This window comes from Sus scrofa, chromosome 10 (genome assembly GCF_054392235.1).
Source record: "Sus scrofa isolate SSC_HxYL_T2T_F1_AM1 chromosome 10, Sscrofa_HxYL_maternal_Yorkshire_Landrace_v2.0, whole genome shotgun sequence".
Lineage (NCBI taxonomy): Eukaryota > Metazoa > Chordata > Mammalia > Artiodactyla > Suidae > Sus > Sus scrofa.
This window is the reverse complement of record NC_139392.1, coordinates 87,823,764-87,844,465: the sequence shown is the minus strand read 5'-3', so window position 1 is coordinate 87,844,465 and position 20,702 is coordinate 87,823,764. Positions and strand designations below refer to the sequence as shown.

General features: G+C 38.8%; 1 protein-coding gene across 6 annotated transcripts in view; it reads left to right on the top strand.

Annotated features, from left to right (window-relative positions):
• Positions 1–20,702, top strand: part of CELF2 (CUGBP Elav-like family member 2) — an 872,498-nt gene that overhangs the window by 251,138 nt on the left and 600,658 nt on the right.

Below are 20,702 nucleotides of genomic sequence, written 5' to 3'. Positions count from 1 at the left end.
CAAAGGAGGAAAGAGTATTTCTCCTGCTTGACAGGGTGATAAACAAACTGAATCAAAGTGATCGATTCCATCACCTGGGGTGAAATGTAGTCGCTATTAAATAGTCCACAGCAGTGCAGGATTGAAGGGTGAAGACCAAAACAGATTTCTTTATTTATTGTCTTCTGGAATGTATGTCCACTGTTGGTGGTCTTCCTTAGACTGCCAGAGAAACTCCCAACTTGCTTGTAATACATTTCACCTCCAGTAATTTGTGTTCCCACTTTGGATGCAGTATTAAGACAGAGTGTTGAAATGAGACAAGCACGGGATGGGAGCCAGATGGACCTGTGCTCTAATTCATTTCTTCCACTTATGAGCTTCCCAACTCGGGCCAATCGTACAGTTCTGTGGGCAGCATTTACCATGCCCGTGTGGCAAATGCAGGATGTGATGACGACTCTCTTGGCAGCATGTTAGAACCGGTAAACGATGCGCAGCCTGCCGGATGCCTAGTGTACATGTCAACGCTCTGCACGTGAGAATTCCTCGGGGAGGAAAGGAACAGAATTAGCATCCAGGGATGAGAGTGGGACTGTGGGGTTTTTTTCCATCTTTTTTGGCTGGTCATTGTCTACACATTTTCTATCTTGCTAGTTTGTCCCTTGCTTGGTCTTTTGGCTAGAGAAGAGAATTTTCTTCTGCTTTTTTTTTTTTTTTTTTTTTGGTCTATTCGCATTGTTGTTTTAGGGTTGTCAACTTTCTACTCTCCCCACTTGGGGGTATTTGAGGCATGAAGAAAACCCAGTGGGCTCAGCACTATATTATTGATCAGGTCCCAAGCTGCCTAGCTGGGCTGATTCTCAGCCTCTCAGAGACTTCTGATGTCTGTTTCATGTACATAATGGCCCGAGTATTTGGCAGTACTTAGCGAGAAAAATGGAGAGAAATGTGCCTGCTCTACCTTGGTCATGAACTTGAAACACAGATTTTCTTTATTAATGTTTATTTTTGAAAATACAACTCTAAAATATTTTCCTAGCTACCTACCTTTATAAGCATCCCATACAAAACATAATTTAATCTTTATCATTAAGGATAATGCTGTTGACTGTCATCACTGCAAAGTGTCATAGATGTCGATGCTGCAGGGACTCGCCGTCCTCCCCCCCCCAACACACACCGTCTAAGTTACATCCTAAAAATGACTTCAGGCAGAAATAAGTTCCCTGCAATAGTTAAATCAGCTGGCTTCCATCTTCCTATGCTACTTTTTTTTTTTTATTGCCGCCGCCTATCCTAACATTACTAGAGGTTTTTGTACCCCCTTTCCAATATCACCTACATCATTTCTAACCCACTCTACTTTGTACTGATATTGAACGGAAGTCCTAGCTGGCTTTATAGATCCTCGTCAGCAACAGCACTGAACACCTGCCCTTGACTGCTTGCTAAAGAAAAGTAAGAGTGCCACCTTCAAGATCCCTTTATGGCATATAATACCTGGGTCAACTAGAAAATACTTTCTCTTTAACCAAGTCATTTTTATGGAACCCCAATATAATCCAGGCACTTAGGGACACAAAGATCACTAAGGTCCCCCCCCAGGTTGCTTACAGGAGAGGCTGGAGGAGGTCACACACACTAAGAACAGGTGGAGATGACCTGAGTGATGCTGATGGGTCAGGAGAAAGGGTTGAGGAGAGCCTCTAAGCAGAGGGGACCTTCGAGTTGGATCTTTTTTTTTTTTAATTAGGGTATTGTTGATTTACAGTGTTGTGTCAATTTCTGTGGTACAGCAAAGTGACCCAGATATATATAAAAACATTCCTTTTCTCATATTATCTTCCATCATGGTCTATCCCAAGTGATTAGACAGAGTTCCCTGTGCGATGCAGTAGGACCTCCCTGCACCTCCATTCTAAATGTAATAGTTTGCATCTACCAACCCCAAACTCCCTGTCTGTATCACTTTTGAGTTGGCTCTTGAAATAGGAGGAGAATGTTTATTGTTTAAGTAAAGAAAGAAAGAAGAAAATACAAGCATAAGCACGAGAGCCATGAAAACACCCAGAGAAGCCCAGAGCTTGATACAATGCCTGCTGCTCTGGAGATTCTCAGCAGGTACTTGGGGAGCTTTTGATTAAGGTTGCATGGTGAACAGAGGAGAGAGGAAGTCAAAGGACTCTTCTATGTCATTTTCTATTTTATTAAGAACCTTTACTGTTTCATTTCTTTCCACCTGCCTCTGGTCTACCATGATAATACATGCACAGTGCAAACTGCACATTGTGGGAGTTTACTCTTTTAGGAAAGTATACCGCAATGAGGCTTCTTTCTCTTGCTCTCTTTTTGTTGTTGTTGTTTAAATTGTAGAGCACAAACTGGTTAAATTACTTTGCCTTCTCTGGATGTGGAATATCGTTGAGTTCTGGAGGGGAAAAAAATTGATTGCCGTAACAAGGTCTACTGCTAAACTGAACATATGTTGCTCATAATGTCACTTTCTAAATCAATGAAATTATCATTATAGAACATGTCGACAAATTAGACATGTAAAGTGCCGGCTGTATGTGGGAGAGATGTAATTTGGCTCCATAAAAAGAAAATTAAACAATAAAATATCAATGACAGATGTAGTTAGCTAAAGGTTTTGAGGTTTAAATACCAATTTGTGGGGGGGAAAATTATGAAGACAAACTGAAGGTACCAGATAAAAATACCAGTCTTCACAGGAGTAGAAGTTTCAATCTTTTGACCAGATGTGCTAAGACCTTAGCTGTGCTCTTGATTTAACAGATGAATCTACAAGTTCCTAACTTTTCCAAATCCAAAAAAGAGTAGGTGAGTAGTGATAAAAGAAAGAAAGAAAGCTAGTCAAATATTTAATCCATGTCTCTGACTTGATATAGCAGGTTAGATTAGATTGGTGAAGCCATGTTCTCCAAACCAGGGCTTCTGCAAGTGGAACTAGAATTTTTCTTGTGTTTCTCTCCTTAGAAAGCAACATAACAAAAATCAAAAACAAACAAAAAAAAATCCAGAAGTTCCAATGTATTTCAGTTGTGGTTAGTTTTTCCTAAAAACAGTAGTATCATGGAATTATATGAGTCTTAAAGGTAAGTATGAAAAATAATCAACACAATTATTGATGATAAAGCTCTGTATTACTACTTGAAGAGTAAAATAAGTGAAAATTAATCTTATTTTGTACTCCAGCCTCACTGGTTATTCCTAGTGGGCCTCAGACTTAAAACATCCATAGCTGGAAAAGTACATAGACTCAAACTTTTCTCAACCTTGAAGCCTGGGACAGAGCAATGGTATATAAGTAGCAAAAAACACTTGATGACAAACTTTACAAATCTTCAGCATCCCCTATAGATTAAGAGAGTAAACATGACATATACCAAGATTATAGAAATATTAGAACATTTCAACATCAATGAAATTTCCTAAGGGACTTCTCCAATCTCTTGTAAATCCTTGACTTTTTCCCTCCGATATGCCCCCAATCTTCAGAATCAAGAATGGGCTCATTGGAGTTCCCGTTGTTGCTCAGTGGTTAACAAACCTGAGTAGTATCCATGAGGACACTGGCCTCAATCAGTGAGTTAAGGATCCGGTGTTGCTATGACCTGTGGTGTAGGTGGCAGATTCGCCTCGGATCCCATGTTGCTGTGGCTATGGTGTAGGCCAGCAGCTGTAGCTCCAATTGGACCCCTAGCCTGGGAACCTTCATATGCCACAGGTGCAGCCCTAAAAAGACAAAAGACAAAAAATGGGGGGAGGGGGTTCATTATTCTGTCCCCTAGCACTTAGCACTGGAATTTACTAATAATAATAACTAAATAAATGTGTTGAAGTAATGTACAGATGGATAGATGCAGAAATGAAAGAATAAAGCTTATTTCCCAAGTGAAAACCATTAATCCGTTCATACAATAATTCTGCCATGCATGTGGGAAGGTTTAATCCTGGCCTCGTAGCTGAGTGGGGCCGTGTGAATGGTAATCCCAGTCTTCAGTAGATGGTAATCCCACCAAGGTCACTTCCAGGCTGGCCCATGCGGCTAGTGTGAGACCCAGCAGAATCTTCTTTCCCCCTCTCCATGTTCATGCCAGCTCTCTGGCACCCTGAACTGGCGTCAGATATAATGAGCAAAGTCCCCGGCTATTTGGTGGGCATAGCACATGGGTGAGAAACAACCTTTTGTTGTTTAAAGTCCCTGAGATTGTTCTGGATGGAACAGTAGGCAAAGATAGAGTGGATACTAATATTTCCCAAGAAACATTCTTCTCCTATTAAGATGCCACATGGTGTGTATATATGCCCTTGCAATCATCTCAGCCTCGCTCCCAATCTCCATCCCATCCCCAAAGGAGCAGTTCGATTAAACTTTAAATATTGCAGTAGTCCATCTCTGAAGATTGTCTTCAGTGGAAAAATTCTTTTCAAACTGGGCCTAGGTCCTAAGGAGACAAGCATGACTCTGCAGAAAATTACACACAGGGATACACACACAAACACACACACACACCTAAGCAACTTCGTTCACTGTCTTCGTAGCCAATAGAGAAAAACAAGACTTGATATAAGTAGCTGGATACTGTGGTGATTCAGATAGATATTATTTTCTGGGATTTCCATGTATAATGTTATTGAATTGATGTTCGATTATATTATACACAATATAATTAATAGAAAAAAATGACAGTTACAAAAATAGGAAGATATGAGGAGCGAGCATAAATGACATTCCTTTCTGAAAGTTGTGGATAGAAAACTTTTCTAGCATCTGTTATGGAAATATGGAAACTGATATTTTTACATGCAGTGTGAAATGTAAAATCAGAGATAAAATGTGGTTAGTCCATATTTGAGGATCCATGCTTGTCAAAATAACACTTCCAAAAAGCAAATCATTTAGAAAGGTTACCCTTCGGAATCCTGCCACCAACAGTGATACTTTCAATAGTTGGGTATTTAGTATATCCACACACCAGTCAACCCTACCAGCCTGCAAGTCCAAGAGACTCAGAAGCAGGAATGTATCAGGATGAATAGGTGTCCTATGGACTGTGTGAAAGGAGGCATATTTCAGCAGGCAGTTTGGGAGTGGGGAGCCCACCCCCCCCAAACTCCCCATATAAAGAAAGAAATTATGAAGTTCCTGTCGTGGCTCAGTGGAAATGAATCTGACTAGCATTCATGAGGACACAGGTTCGATCCCTGGCCTCGCTCAGTGGGTTAAGGATCTGGTGATGCCGTGAGCAGTGGTATAGGTTCCAGAAGCAGCTTGGATCTGGCATTGCTGTGGCTGTGGTGTAGGCCAACGGTTACAGCTCTGATTCAACCCCTCGCCTGGGAAACTCCATATGCCGTGGGTGTGGCCCTAAAATGACAAAAAAAAAAAAAAAAGAAAAAGAAAGAAAGAAAGAAATCATGAAGGAGCTCAATTAGCTGGCAGTAGAAATTAAGGAGGAAATAACAAACAATGAGGAATGTGATACAGCTTAAAGCAGTTGATTCACGGAATTAACTATAGGACCACTTTCTTTATTTAAAAAACAGCATCAGAATACAGTCTACTAACAGTTCATCAAGCAGCAAGACCACACTCCTCAGGAAGAAGCAGAGTGCCTAAAGCATGCCCAGCACCTGCTTTCTGCTTGTCTCCAAGTTCGGTCTCTGCCTAGGCTTGCTCCACCTGTCAATTTCTCTAATAGGCTTGTTGTTCTTGTTTGGATCAGCATGTAGGCCATTTATAATCATATCCATAATTTATATTTTTTCTGCAAACTTCCCCTTCGTTTAGGTGTCCATATATATAAATGTTCCAAGTACAGCCATCAAAGAAACAAACTTTAAGCATGTACAGAGCGTTCCCAGGAGAGGCAGCAGAAAGGGTACAGCCTGTGGAATCCACTACATCTGAGACCTTCATCCATCCAGGGAGATGGCTCTGGATTTTGTGGGACCTAAAACTTAAACTGGGTTGACCCTTTTTGAGAATGACACAAAATTACGAAAAAAATAAAACCAACTTAAAAGTCAGTGTCTCTCAAGAATGTGAAATCACAGGAAATTACAAATCTTATAAAACACAAAAAAAATCCAGAAAAATAACATATAGTAGATATAGATATATATATTTACTGAGAGCTGTTTAACATATTTTAATAATACCATTTCCCCTGTGAGTTTTTTTTGGCTGCATGGTCTTTGATCACTTTTCATTTGATAAATAATCTTGTGTTCTTTTTTGTGGGGGTGGGGGAATGGAAAGCTAGTTACATCTTCCTGAATGACTAACCAGAAACTAGCGGTGATTTTTATCATTACTCTGAGACTTTCCAACTTCAGGACTTGTTATTGGTAATGGGAAGTACATGTTTAGGATTATTGGTTAAATGGGGGATAACCTCTTCAACTTTCTTTCCTCTATGAGCTGTGAGATTTGGAAGAATTTTCTACGGAAGAGGTTCACAATTGTACTGTTCACGCTTGGTATTCCCCCTACCTCCCACCCACTTCCGGTGCAAGGTGCCTTTAGGATGGATTTATAACGTGGTTAGACCTCTCCCCCAGCATCGTCATGTCACTGTGCTAGGTGGGTTGCCCCAGTGGGCATAGGAACAGCCCTGAAAGCTATTCCTAATCCAGAGTCACTGACACACATTTAACCAACCACAGAAGTAACCATCCACATAACTATATGAACTGCAATTTAACTTCCCCTTAGCTAGAACCCCAAAAGATATGGGGATATTCCATTATCAGGAGGGGAGGTATAACAAATAAGAAAGAGATACAAGTGGGAAAAGGCAGCTGTCTTAATCCATTATGATCATAATAACTCACTTTTGAAATTGTTTACAAACCTAGGATGCTTTATAATAAGAGGACCAGCCATCCCAGTTCTCCCAGAATGGTCCCACTTTCAGAACTGAAAGCCCTATATCCCAATAAACTCATTAGTCTCAGCGCAACCAGAAGTCACCTTACCTTATAAACACATTTCTGGGGCCCCTCCCGGCACCATGGAGAGGACGTGTGAGTGAGGGTTCTTAAAGCTCTGCCTCCTGGCCCCCTGACCTCATGGTCAATATAATTCTGGTTCCAGACCTTGCCCCAAGTTTTAAGATGCAACACTGGACAATGTTCATTATCTTCTGAGTCCCTTTCTCTTCTAACAGGTGCAAATATGGTTGCTTGAGGGAAGTATGTGAAGTTCTAAGTAGCCTACGTACAGTGGAAATTCAAACCTTGGGAATTACTGTTATGGACTGTCAGTCACATTGAGAGTCAAATGATTTCCTTGATTACTTGTCTTCAATATTTTAACGTAAAATTCATGAAAAAAAAATTAAAAGTTAAATTCTGAATTCAAGCCAATTTTTCAGAATCCCACCCACGGGATAGTATATTTTATGGACTATTTCTGTGTAGCCTTATATTGTGAAAAAATGTCGCAGTTAATTCTTTATGAATGGAGCATCTGAGAGAGAGCAGCAAAAACAACTTTGCAACTAAAACCCTTGGAATTATTAGTTTGAAATGAGAACTCATGAGAAGTAAAAAGAATTTTTGGAAGAGAACAAGAATTGAAGACTGAAGAATATCTATTTCAATTTACACAATTCAGAGTCCCTTGATTATCTCAGTGTTTAATCACTACGGCATCCAAGAAATTCTTTCTTATTTTCATTTTGTTATTCTTATTTTTTTTTTCTTTTTTTTATAGCCATACCTGGCGGCATATGGAAGTGCCCGGGCCAGGGGTCGAATCAGAGCTGCAGCTGCAGGCTTACACCACCGCCACAGCAGCGCCAGATACTTAACCCCCTGATTGAGGCTGAGGCCTGAACCTGCATCCTCACAGAGACAGTGTCCTGTCCTTAATGTGCTGAGTCATAACAGCAACTCCAAGTTGTTTCTTATTTTTAATTGAACTCTATTCTGCTATAACATGGATCCATTTGTCTTATTTGCATTCCTATGGTGATAAAAAAAAATGGTCCGCATTTTCCTTAAAATATTTCGCATCCTCATGGACAGTTTTTGTCCCGTAGCCTTTCCTCATCAAAGTTAAACAATATTGTGTCTTTACAACATTTATGAGAGAGGCAGTCTGTCAGCTGCAAGATGGCTCACCTGACATATCTTTTCAGTGCCTAATGTTCAGTAATAATCAGTACATACGCAGCAGATAGCCCCATCCCTGCTAAAGGGACAAGCCAGTAACAGCTCAATGTATGAATTTCAAGAAGTCACCAACTTCAGTGGACTTAGTCATTCTCATCTTTAAAATAAGGAAATTAGGCTAGAGCGTCTTGAGCACTCAATCCTGTCCTGAAATCCTGCCATCTTCGAATCTGTTTTTTTATTCTTCACGCTGGATTCTTTTGGAGCAGCCAAAACAAGATCCAAAACCCTAAAATAAGATCTGGCCCAGTCTACTGGCAAGGCTTCCTCCTTGCTTCTTTTGTCATGTTCCTGTAAAGGCTCATCAAACCTGCTTGCTTTGAAATAAAGGTGTTAGGAACAGTGTCCTCTCTCGCGCTCAGAATGTTTTGCTGCTAAAATCATTTCTATTCATTTTTCACTTGTCCCCTGTTTTTGCATGCCTAGTTTACAGAGATGTATCAGGCATGTCAAATTGGCAACATTTGAGTATCTGTAGATCAACACCAAGTAAAATACCCCACAGTTATAAGTAATATAACTTAGAAGAAATATATTGGGGGTTTGGCTTGCTTATTTTGATTCACAAAGCCATACTTCCATAGTGAGATGAGTGAGTTGGGCAGGTAGAAAAAAAAATAAAAACTTCCATTCCCACTGTGAGGCAACGGGATCAGCAGCATCTCTGGAGCACTGGAACACAGGTTCAATCCCTGGCCTGGCACAGTGAGTTAAAGATTCAGCATTGCTGCAGCTGTGGCGTGGGCTGCAACTGGACTTGGATCTGGTCTCTGGCCCAGGAAGTCCACATGCCACAAGGCAGCCAAAAAAGAAAACAAAGAAAAAAAGAAAAAGGAAAAAAAGAAAACTTCAGGTCAAGTCTTGACATCCCTCTTAGCAGCCAAAATACACTGACCATGAGTTTTGCAGGATTCAGTTAGTGAGGTGATTTAATAATGTTTAAAATAGGAGACCACCAAGACCAGTCTGTCCAGTGGTTTCATGTGCATATTGATGTATAATTTCAATCGTGATAAGGTGGCACATTGACATACCAGTTTCTACTGAAAGAATCAATGTGCCTTCCAACTGGCACAACTTAATCCCACCAAGAAAATTACTCCAGCGGGATGAGTGGCCCCTCTCTGTGTGATTATAAATTATAAATAAGTAATTAAAGATTAATTCTAAATCTCAGTAGGCTCTAAGATGGATGGGCCATCTGGTTATTCCTGAGATGTTTAAAGAGCGTTGATGTTCTTATGTCCCAATCAATAGCAAGACCTTTTAGAGAGAGAAAAAAAATGCAAGAGGTCTCAGTGTTTTGTTCTCTAATGTATTTATTTATTGCTCCTGTCTAGTCCCTAAATGTTTAAAAAGTTTGCTGATGGGTCTGTTTAATGGCTCATATTCTGTTGCCTTAATTCTCTTTTATCCTCATTTTTGAAAAACCATGAAGATTTAGGAGATTCTGCTACTTTATATCAGCCCTTTGTCACGCCACATGTGATAAACCCCTTTGTGTGAAGAATTACTAAGTCACAAACCAAAAGATAGATCTAGTGTCTCCCAAAGAGTAATCTCTGAACAGCTCCTCCTGATGCTGCCTTATTATCTCCTTATCCTGGGTGACACATTTGCTGCCAGGATTCAAAACGAACAGAAACAGTCAGCTATCTGGGAGCTGTGCTTTCATCTCCCAATGCCCTTCATTTCCCTGCCATCCCCTGGGTCCAGCAGGCAAGACTGGTTCATTCACAGAGTCATCCAGAAAGCCTTCAGCACTGGGGAGGTTCTTCCCATCCTCGGCCTGCTCCATCCCACCCCCCAGCACCCCCCCCATCCTGATACATCATCTTGGCACTCCCGCTTCTCTTTCCAGTTCCACCTGATGACGAGTTAGATTGGCACAAGAAAGAATGGCAGATCATCAGTAACACGGCCTCTTTATGTGAATGACCTTGAGCCAAGGTCAAAAGACAAACACCCAGCCATAATCTAATGGACCACTTTGAGAAATGAAACATAGTACACATCACCAAGCCAATCTGGTCCTTCTCCTGCAAACAAGCTGCCAGTGGCCTCTCCTGAGAATAAAAGGTGAACACGTTGCACAGCTGTGTTACAGCTGGACCTGGGCCCACTGCTCCATCATCACTCCAGCTACACCCAAGTGGTGTAAAGAAATGGCTGATACAAGGACCAGGAGTTTCTCAGCAATTTCATTTCTCGCTTTTTATCCTAAAAAATTAATCACTATACAGGAAGAGATCGATGTCCTGGGTTAGAATGCACTGCAAAATTCCTTATAGAAATTAAACATTGAAAAGAAGTTGGTTAAATCTACTGAAATCCATACTTATGAAGCCATTAAAATTCAACTGTCTCTTTAAGAAAGGGATGTGCATTGCGACGTCCTTCTGAAAAAGGACAGCATGGGGAGAATGGGGGAGAGAGTAACTTTTGCAGTGGAGAATCCTGACACATAACACTTCATCCAGGTGGGGAACGTCAGTACCAGTAGGTTGGTTTATCATTTTGGGGGTATATGCCCTTGACATGACGGCATGGAGATGTCCCTTTACCTCTTCAGTCTTCTTCCCCAAACTCCATTCCCCAATCTTCTCTTGAGAAAAACATCAAATTCCAAGAGAGGGGCTTCCTACAAAATGCCTCAGGAGTACTTCTCAAAAAGGTCAAGGTCATCCAAAATACAGGCAGGGAAACTGCCACAGTCCAAATGAGGCTAAGAAGACATGACAAAGCAATGCAGTGTGTCCTGAATGGGATCTTGGACCAGAAAAAGGAAATTATGTAAAATCCTTTAAAATCTGAATAAACTATGGACTTTAATATATAATAAATATGTTAATATCAGTTAACTCATGCTGACGGGTTTCATACTGATGTTAATAATGGGAGATATTAGTAGTGGAAAAAACTAGGTGTGGTGTATATGACAAATTCTCTGTATTATTTTCTCAATTTTTCCATGAATCTACAACCCTTCCAATATTAAAGTATCTTTAAGAGGGAAGGAAAATTGAGGCTGTATGTGTATGCGTGGTTACATAAACTGTGTTACTAACTTAATTTTAATTGAAAAAGATTATAAAATGAAATCTAATGATTGTAACAAAAAACTATATATAATACATATATGTGCACATGTATCCATATTTTTATGTATCTATAGAAAATTCTGGACAAATGAACATTAACACATTTTAACAGTGGAGCGACCGGTGATTTTTTTTCTTTCAGCTTATTTTCTAATTTTTTTTTTTTTTTTTTTTTGTCCCCACCATGGCATGTGGAATTTCCTAGGCCAAAGATTGAACTCATGACACAACAGTGACCTGAGCCAGAGCAGTCACAACACCAGGTCCTTATCCTGCTGAGCCATGAGGGAACTGTTATTTTCTAATTTTTGGCAATGATGACTTAAGTATTAAACATTTGTTAAGATGATTTTTGTTTGTTGCTTTATTCAAATCTTCTGAATAGGAGTTCTCATTGTGTGTGGCTCAGCGGGTTAAGAACCCAACATGGCATTCGTGAGGATGCGAGTTCCATCCCTGACCTTGCTCAGTGGGTTAAGGATCAAAACTGCAGTGTACCTGGCAGATGTGGCTTGGATACGGTGTTGCCATGGCTGCTGCATAGCCCTCAGCAGCAGCTCCGATTCATCCCTCGCTGGGGAACTTCCATATGCTGTGGCTATGTCATAAAAAAGAAAAAAAAAATCTTCTGAATATTTAGTTAGCCAGTTAGCAACACAATTTCCTGAAAATTGCACCACACTTTGTGGAAACAGATCAATTTTGTTGAGGCTTATATTGCTTTTAAAAAATCTTTTTAATTTTAAATAATCTTAGACTTACAGAAAAGTTGCAAAAATAGAAGAGTGCCTGTATACTCATCATCCAGCTTCCCCTAGTGTTGACATGTTACATAATCACAGTAAAATGATCAAATTTGAACACTGACACAGTACCATTAACAAAACTATAAACCATATTCACATTTCACCAGTTGTTCCACTATTGCCCACCTTCTTTTCCAGGAATCAATCTGGGATCCCAGGCTGCATTCAGTAGCTGTATCTCCTTGGTTCACTCCACTTTGTGAACATTTCTTAGTCCTTCCTTGTCATCTATGAACTTGACATTTTTGAAAAAGACTCTAGCTATTCCGTCCCATGTCCCTCACTGGGTGTTTGCCTGGTGCTTTTCTCCTGATTAGAAGGAGGTTATGCATCCTGGCAGGAACACTACAGAAATGAGCTTGCCCTTCTCAGTACTTCATATTTGAGTTTTCAGGAGGCCGATACACCTTGTCACTGGGGAGGTTAACTTTGACCACTTGGTTAAAGTGTGTCCGTTAGATATTTCCACTCGTAAAGTTTCTATTTTCCTTTTAAAATTCCTTCTTCTTCCTTTATCTTAGGGAAGGTACTTTCAGACCATTCGAATATCCTGATTACTCTAATTTTAGCATCCCTTTTATGCCTCTTGTCCGCAACATTTACTGTGTTGTCTAATGGTGATTTTCTTTTATTCTTTCTATATGTATTAATTGGAATTCTTAAGGAAAAGATATTCCTTCTTCTTTATGTATGAACTTGCCGGAGGCCCGCTCTGGCAGCCAGGGAGCGTACGCTTTTTCCCAAAGATGGACGGACGTCGGCTTTTGCATCGGAGACAGCCTCTTTGTCCCTTCTTTCAGGGCGCTGGACTGCTCAAACTTTATTGGCAACAGTGGTTGATTCTATAGACAGTTTTTCACTACAGATTACATTTCAGTGTTAAAAGTATATTGGTTAACTATTACATGGTATAGCAGCTATGCATCCTGTTTTAATATCTCTACCTTAACTAAGCTGAGCGAGTACTTTGAAGAGGCCATAAAACACAAGAATTTAGCATTTACAAACTTTGTTTGTAGACTGGTGTTTATCTTCAAAGCGTTATGGCAGGGAGACAGTGTGAGTAAATATAAACCAACTTAATTAAACTAGCTATCACTAAAAAGCTTTTAAAATCAAAGCCAAAACTCACAGCTAGGTTTTTTGGATAAGATATGGCTAACTTCTATGGACCTCATTAAAATCCTAACTCTAAAGTTACTATGTAACTAGTTGATAGATAAACACTATGTTTTAACTAAGTTGGATGTAAACAGGGGCGAGTCCTTCAGGATGAAATTCTTATTATACTATTGTTGTCACAAATCACCACAGGGAAATAAGAATGGGAAATAAGAATAATAAGGAAATAATCAGGAAAGACTGAGAACTGAATAACAAATAAAATAACAAGAAAGACTAGGTCACCCGAGAAACAATCCATGTTCTCCAGTGCAAACATGGAAATTGCTTTCCCAGGAAAGCCCCAATTCTTCCGCATCAGCATCAAAGTGAGAGCTGTGTAACCTGAGGCCTGCCCTCGCTTGTACCGTGCAGGCAGGCTTTTATCCTGACCAGAGGCCCACCTTCGGCATGCACCGTTCAGGTGAGCTTTTTTCCTGACCAAAAGCCCACCTTCGGCTTGTACCGTTCGGGTGGGCTCCCTTTCTTGGTTAAGAACCTGCCTTCAGGTTTTTCTGCCATCAGACAAGGTCCTTTTTTTGAGTCCCTGCATTTTCTCGGCTCCCCGCATGAACTCATGCCATTCTATGAGTTATTACCTGATACTATCATGAGTTATTTTAAAACAAAATGTATAAAAATATAACTTTATCAAATCGTTCAAGCTTCTGAACAAACATCATTGGGTTGACTTCTTTGTCCTTTAAATATGCCCTCATCTCTTTTGGAATGATTGCCACTTGATGTCATTGCAAGATGTTCCAGGTTCCTCTTATATTTCTCTCCGCTGACCCTGGAATCAACTATGTCTCCAAGGAGCCCTGGTCCCTTTTGGTGGAAAATGATGTTTAGAAATAAAATCTAGACCCAAAGTATGCTGTTAATACTGGAAAACCATAGCTTCTAGGGCCTCTGAGCAGACAAAAGTAGGAAATACATGTATGTATACCAACCCACGCAAATACACAGCCACCTACATTTTTATATCCACAGGTCTACATGGATACTTGATAGATAGGTAGGTAAACAGATGATAGATAGATAGATAGATAGATAGATAGATGATAGACAGGTAGATAGATAGATTCTAATCCAATACCACAGATTCATTTTTGCCTTCCCTGCTTATAATTCTCTTCACATTAGGTCATAGAAATCACCCTCATTCTTTTTTATTTTGTAGAGTGTATAGTACTCCATTGTGTAGCTGCATACAAAGGTTTATTCTGTTTTGTTTTTCTGTTTTGTTTTTCTTTCTTTAAAGCATAGTTGATTTACAGTGTTTTGCCAATTCTTCTATACACAAAGTGACGCAGTTACTCAGAATATATATATATATACATATATATTCCTTCTTATATTATTTTCTATCATGGTCTATCCCAGGAGATTGGATATAATTCCCTGGGCTGTATAGTAGGACCTCATTGTTTATCCACTCTAAATGTAATCGTTTGGACTTCTCATGCGGCTCGCAGCATAACTACTCGGTGTTGCTTCTAAATGTAATCGTTTGCATCTGTTAACCCCAAACTCCCAGTCCATTCCACTCCCTCTCCTTTCCCCCTTGGCAACCACAAGTCTGTTCTCTATATTTTTGAGTCTGTTTCTGTTTTGTAGATAGTTTCATTTGTGCCATATTTTAGATTCCACGTATAAGTGATATCATGTGATATTTGTCTTTCTCTCTCTCTGACTCACTTAACTTAGTATGATAATCTCTAGTTGCATCCATGTTCTTGGCACCATTTCATTCTTTTTTATATCTGAGTAGTATTCCTGTGTGTGTGTGTGTCTGTGTGTGTGTGTGTTCTTAATTCATTCATCCGTCATAGACATTTAGGTTGCTTCCATGCCTTGGTTATTGTGAATCATGCTGCAATGAACATATGGATACGTGTATCTTTTTGAATTATAATTTTGTCCAGATATATGCCCAGGAATGGGATTGTTGGATCATATGTTAATTCTATTTTTTGTTTTCTGAGGAACTTCCATACTATTTTCCATAGTCGTTGTACCAATTTACATTCCCATCAACAATGTAGAAGGGTTCTCTTTTCTCTGCACCCTCCCCAATGTTTATTTTTTGTAGATTTTTTAATAATGTCCATTCTGACTGGCGTGACATGGTATTTCATTGTAGTTTTGATTTGCATTTCTCTAATAATTAGTGATGTTGAGCATCTTTTCATGTGCCTACTGGCTATCCGTATGTCTTCTTTGGAGAAATGTCTACTTAGATCATCTGCCCACTTATTGATTGAGTTTGTTTTTTGTTGAGTTGACTGAGTTTTTTGTATATTTTGGAGATTAAGTGCTTGTTGGTTGCATCATTTGCAAATACTTTCTCCCATTCTGTAGGCTGTCTTTTCATTTTGTTTATGGTTTCCTTTTCTTTGCAAAAGCTTGTAAGTTTGATTAGATCCCATTTGTTTATTTTTGTTTTTATTTCTATTGCTTTGGGAGATTGACATAATAAAACATTTCTATGATTCATATCAGAGAATGTTTTGCCTATATTCTCTTCTAGGAGATTTATGGTGTAAAGTCTTATGTTTAAGTCTTTAAGCCATTTTGAGTTTGTTTTTGTGCATAGTGTGAGGGTGTGTTCTAATTTCATTGATTTATATGCAGCTGTCCAGTTTTCCAAGCACTACTTGCTGCAGACTATCTTTCCCCCATCTTATATTATTGCCTCCTTTGTTGAAGATTAATTGGCAGTAGGTATGTGGGTTTATTCCCAGGTTTTCTATTCTGTTCTTTGGTCTGTATGTTGGGTTTTGTGCCAATACCATGCTATTTTGATTACTGTAGCTTTGTAGTGTTATCTGAAGTCTGGAAGAGTTATACCTCCTGAATTGTTTTTTTCTTTTTTTTTTTTTTTTTTTTTTTCCTTCAGGATTGCTTTGGCAATTCTGGGTCTATTATGGTTCCATATAAATTTTTGGATTATTTGTTCTAGTTGTGAAAAATGCTGTGGGTAATTTGAGAGGGATCACATTAAATCTGTAGATTGTCATGGGTAATATGGCCATTTTAATAATATTAATTCTTCCAATCCAGGAGCATGGGATATTTTTCCATTTCTTTGAATCCTCCTTAATTTCCTTTATTAGTATCTTGTAGTTCTCAGTGTATATGTCTTTCACCTCCATGATCAGGTTTATTTCTAGGTTTTTGGTTTTTGTTGTTTTTGGTGTGATTTTAAAAGGTAATTTTTACATTCCCTTTCTGGTATTTCATTTTTAGTACACTGAAACACAACTGAGGAGTTCCTATCATGGCACAGTTGGAAACGAATCTAACTAGGAACCATGAGGTTACAGGTTCAATCCCTGGCCTCACTCAGTGGGTTAAGGATCCAGCATTGCTGTGAGCCATGGTAACAGATGCAGCTTGGATCTGGTATTGCTATGGCTGTGGCTGTGGCTGGCAGCTGTAGCTCCAATTAGACCCCTAGCCTAGGAACCTCCATATGCCACGGGTTTGGCTCTAAAAAGCAAAAGAAAAGAAAAGAAATGCAACTGATTTCTGAATGTTAATCTTTTATCCTGCTACTTTGCTAAATTTGTTTATGAAATTTAGTACTTTTTGTGCAGAGTCCTTAGGGTTTTCTATGTATAGTATCATGTCATCTGCATATAGTGACAATTTTACCTCTTCCAATGTGGATACCTTTTATTTCTTTTTCTTGCCTGATTGCTGTGGCTAGGACTTCCAATACTATGTTGAATAAAAATGGTGAAAGCAGGTGTGCTTGTCTTGTTCCAGATTTTAACAAGAAAGCTTTCAGCTTTTCTCCATTGAGTACAAATGTTTATTCAGTTATTTCCCTATGCATAGATATTTATGTTGTCCCCAATATTTTGCAATTATAAACAATGCTATAAGGAATAATCATATCCATATATATTTTCATGTTGTTTTAGGTGTATCTTCAGAGTAAATTTCTAGAAAGTGGAACTGCTGGTCAAAGCTAAGTGCATATGTAGTTTTGCTAGGTATTGCCAAATTCCTTTCAGAATTTTTATGTCAGTTAGTGTTCCTATTGTAATGTATGACAATAAGAAAGGTTGTTATTATATTTTTAATATTTACTAATCTGATAGATGAGAAATATACCAAGCCTATTTTTAATTAGAATTTAGTTGAAAATTTAAGATTAAACTCTAAGCATATTAATTTTTCATATATTTGAGTCTATATACATTTCATGAATTTTCTTTTTTAATCTTTTCCTCTTTTTCTATTGCTTTTCTTTATCCTTTGTCTCTTAGTTTTTAAGAGTTCCTTACAAATTAGGGATATTAGCCCTTCTTCTATGATATATGTTGCAAATATTGTGTGCCAGTTCATCAGTTATCCTTTGATATTGTTTATAGGATATTTTTGCCATGTGAAATATTTTAATTATGTCATTAAATTTATAAATCTTTTATTACCTCTGGATTTTAGGACATAGTTAGAAAGCCTTTTCCTACCCCAAGGTTAAGGAGAAATTCACCCATATTTTCTTCCAATGCATGTATGGTTTTATTCTTAGATTTATAACCCTAATCAAATTCAGATTTATTCCTGTGTATGGCCACACACCCCTTTCTCTATCATATCTTTACAAGAACATTTTCATTCAAGTGAAATCAACTTGGAATAAATCAGGTTAACAGAAAGGTGGACCATTAAGTTAGCCATGATAGAGAGCAAAGCTTTACCTTGAAATAGTTAGAGGTAAAGCCAGTGCTTGTCACAGCTTATAGGATGGCTCAGCTCTGTCTCTGCCTGCCTCTCTACCTTCATCTCTCCACAACCAGGATAACATTCTCCACCAGAGCTAAGCTCTGATATCTCCCTGGAAATGTACCCTAAGGCCAGATTTATGATCTCTTATTAGCAAAAACAGAGAGTGACAGCTTCCTGCAAAGGAGCAATTCAAGTTTGTATTCTTTGAGACTTGGAATCTTAACCTTGGGGTGAAACATTCCAAGGTACATAATAGGCGTTTCTGACTTGCTCTCATGGTATCTGTTGCTACGTTTGACTTAATACTTTTTTTGTGCCCAAGATTGTTTCCCTTTCTGGGTAATTGGTAAAGAAAATGATCTTGCCTCCCAAGGAGTTTACCTCCTGTTTGGAAGATATTTCCACAGTTCACAGATTCTTCTGCTCCCAAAGTAGTGTTGTAGTCTTTACCCAAAAGAGTCCCTCCACACTTGGAAAGCTTCCAAGGATACCCCTGTGATTTAGTGAGTGAATGCTGCTGGATGTCTCCATGGACATGAGAGATGGTTTGGAGAGGCAAAACGAGTGTCTTTAGACTGAAAGAAGTGGGAGGATTTTTGATGAAAACCAAAAATGACAAGTTACAGGTTCACACGATAATACAGTTTTTCTGCAAAATGTTTCATGCTATGCAGCTAGCTCAAAGACTGCCCTTTGAAAAACTGAGAATAGCTCTCATCTCTAAACAGCTCCATAGTGTTGGGCCATTATCACCCCTGATGAGAAGACACCATCTGCCCAAACTCACATTGGAGGATTCCCTCCAACAGGCAACTTACAAGTACAATGAATTTTTTAATTGGAAAATGCTGCTGTTTCATTTTGTCTATTTCCCACTCATTTATCCAATGCCCAAGCAGCATCTTTGTCTTAGTGATATTTCATCCTGTTGTTTATTCCACGCTGAAGTGGTAATCTTCTCTGTGACGTCTTAACCCATAAGTGGTTGCTATGGAAATGATTAGAATGTCACACATAAAAGGACACCTTTGGTTGGGCATGATCCAGACCATATAAACTCTTAGAGACACTATTTAAGGTTAATGTTCCAATGAGAAATTAGGGAGAAAATAGATTTCTGGAAACATAAACCTATTGATACAAGTAAAATATTTCCAGGTCAGGAAACATGGTCATCTCTAGTAATTCCAGAATGTAAACTATAGTGGTGAAATTTTTCACAGTAACTTGTTTTCCTTCTTCGCATTAATTGTTTCCTACACAGTTTTTTAAATGTCTTTGTAAATGGATCTTTTCTCCAAATCATTCAGATAAGTATGTGTTACAAACATCTGAAAGGACAAGAATGAGCCAAAGCTGCCAAAGAAACTCTAAAATTTCAAGCCCATATAAATAAGTACAAATGTCATGAGCTAACTCCACCACCTACATATTGGAAACAGCATTTGAAGCCACCCTCACCTGTAAACATATATTTTTCTCTCTTTCAGTTCTAAAAAAGATCAGTGTTGTTTTGCATCCTAAGTCATTCAAATGCATATCATTTCAGTGCCTGGAGATGTTGGGTGTAATTATTCACATTTGCAAGAAACAAGAAGACATCTTTTGGTCATAAATTAGCAGTAATGGTACATGCAATTTAGTACTTATTTATATTAGTGCTTTTCCAAAGTGTTTAAAGACTACTTTTCAGAGCAATTCCCTGGGAAGTAAACCTGTTCCCTATTAAGGCAAAGGTGGCACAAGTAATTATATTGATCTCATGCCGCACTGACCGACTCTAGCCATTGTCCACCCTGCAGGTGGCAAATCCACTTATTCCCATCCAACCATGTATATCCCAGGCTCCATGTAAAATCCACATGTAATGAGAAGACAATGCATTTTTTACTTCAAAATAGTCATTTATATCTGTGTCTGGTATGCTTGTGGAAATGATTCCACTATTTTTTTTTTTTTCAGCAAGCATTTGTTGAGTCCCTACTAGGAGTTGGGCCTGTTCTAGTTTGACATTTAATTGGCCCACACTGCCATTGATTATCTTTTTCCCTTATGCTCTGACTCTAAGATGAAGATTTGTAAGTCAAAGAGAGGCTCTCTACCAAGAGGAAGGATCTTTTCCTACCTGAATGCATGCTCGATCTAAATTGGAAGCCAAGTAGCAACCTTTCCCGCTTCCATTTTACCACCTCTCTGAGTGTGCTGAGTTCATGTGTGGGGTTCCTCCAACAGCACACTCATTGCCAGACTTCTGGGAAGGCAGCAGGAGCACCAAGGCTCAGAAAAGCTACCTCAGACATGAAGATGGGTTTATTCCAGTGGGAAAAGCTTCTTCCATCCAAGATAGACAGAATGTGCTTGCTGTCAAATCCGTCATAACTATACCATGTAAAGCTATAGGAAAAAAAAAAAAAAAAAAAAACTTTGAGAAAAACTCAAGAGACATTTGCAAAGAGCTCTATTTTATGCATATGGCCTACTTTTGATTTTTTTTTTTTTATTTCACCATCACTCAGCAAGCACAGAAAATTTACAGAATGGTAGTTAGAACCCATGACAGGTAACACACCAGTGGTCCCAGATGCTGCCTCATCACCTTGATTTCTTACTACAGTATTTTCCTTGTTTGACTCCTATCTCTTTTTCTAGTTTTCAGGGCGATTTTCTAGTCTATGTGAATTGGTTCAATCTCTTCTAGCTCCAT